This window comes from Tuber melanosporum (assembly GCF_000151645.1).
Source record: "Tuber melanosporum whole genome shotgun sequence assembly, scaffold_161, strain Mel28".
Taxonomy (NCBI): Eukaryota; Fungi; Ascomycota; class Pezizomycetes; order Pezizales; family Tuberaceae; genus Tuber; species Tuber melanosporum.
Window position 1 is genome coordinate 76628 of NW_003298821.1, and position 1799 is coordinate 78426.

Sequence of the window (1799 nt, forward strand, 5' to 3'; positions counted from 1 at the left end):
TAGATGAGTTGAACCCAAGATACTGCTGTGCCCAACGCCACTGGCTAGCTCTGCATGCCCGGGATTCATTAGAATTCGCACCGAAAGAAAGGCTCGATTCAGCTGGCCAGAGATCAAATTCTGGGCAAAAGGGTTGAATTAGTAAATGTTTTGGAGAGCAAGGAAATTTCGTTGATACTCGATTGTTTGACCAAAGACAAACTTCGGGGGTGACCAGATATTTCAAAGAATTGTGCACTACCGGTAATGATCGAGGGGGTTTGGTACTTAACCGTGATAGCTGTGGTTTGCAGTAGCTGCGTGTCATCAGGCGGAAGCAGCCGAGTCGGGGGATTTTTCTTCTTGGAGTCGCAGTGCTTTTGTTTTTCTCATTTTGTTCACCACCCAAAGCGTACCGTACCATTCAAGTATCATACAGGGAGAAGATATCACTTTTGACTCTTGAATCACAAAGGACTCAGACCGAACCAGCGGATCCACTGAATCTTTCCCGGGCACCAGCCGCAAATCCGCCGGTGTGGTGTGAGGATTAGCACCTGCACCCGCAGTCTGGCTCTGGGAAATTATTAGTTACAATATTGCTCGTTCACTCTCTTTCTCTCCTTCTATCACATCCACCCACCTCTCCGCCCGCCCACCGTTACTTGCGTACTGTACCAGCCTCTGCCTGACCACACACCCACACCAACCCTCCTCAGCACACAGCACAAACCTACCTTGCTAATTATTTTCCCTCTACCCTGTCTGTTCTGTCCCTCCTTTCCCTCTCCTCTCCTCTCCTGTTGTGGCAAGTTTCTTTAAAACCCCGCCACTCCCCCGAAGTTTTACCACCTTATTTCTTTTGCTCCAATCCCCAGTCATCCTTCAAGCCATCTCTCCTTTCCCCTCTTGCATCCTATCACAACTCTTCTCCCACTTTCATCTCATCCAATTCATCTTTCATCTAATTGTCTCGGACGGGATAGATCCTTCCCGTCTTTCCTTTGCTTGAGCTTTCGTTCTTGCAGCGGGATAGTCGATTACTATCTCGCGCTTTCTCTTCGACACCTTTCCCATCAGCTTTGAAATTTGCACAAAAAAACATCTTTCAAATCCATCTTGCTCTAGTAGGTTTTGCCGAACCAAATATCATTTCCCCAAATAGGCTGACAAAAATAGCAGTCCTGCTTTTAAAAGCCTAAATACAGGCGGATTGCTCCTGCTCAACTTAAGCTCTTAACAATTTACTCTACAAGGTTAGCAACTCTTCAACCTACCCTCTCATCTCTTACCTAATCACTAACTAAAAAATACAAGAATAATGGCAACCAGTCAAAAAACTGTGCTTTCCAACTCTCCCAGGAGCTCACCTGAAGCCTATAAGCAGCACGCGAATACGCCCTACATGGCTCATTCAAAAAACACTTATCGTCATGTTCCTGGGCATCCTCACCAGATGCCTGTCCAACAACCCCATTACGGACAGATGATGCCCGGTGGAATGCCATACCCTGGCCCCATGGGCCCTCATCCCCAATTTTATCCCATGGGTGCTCCGAACCCTAATTACGGGCCTGTGTACAATCACGGGCCTGACCAGCTATCTTATTACTACTATCCTCATCCTAGCTGGCCTGTTCCAGGAGCCATAGCAGTTTACCCTCAGCCAGGATACGCCAATTCTCCACCCCCTACCCCTCCTCACTCGGGAGTTCCATATGGATATCAGGTAGCTCCTGGTCCAGAGTTTTATGGCGCTCAACTACCTTCCCCAACCCCCCCTCATACTAATAACTACCACGGAAATTCTCAAGCACCAA

At 47.9% G+C, this 1799-nt stretch overlaps 1 protein-coding gene; it reads left to right on the forward strand.

Moving 5' to 3' along the window:
• The first annotated feature begins 868 nt into the window (after window positions 1-868).
• Window positions 869-1799, forward strand: part of GSTUM_00003137001 (uncharacterized protein) — a 3166-nt gene continuing 2235 nt past the window's right edge. The window contains exons 1-3 of the mRNA XM_002836806.2: window positions 869-1106; window positions 1162-1235; window positions 1297-1799. The exon at window positions 1297-1799 is cut by the window's right edge and continues 579 nt beyond it.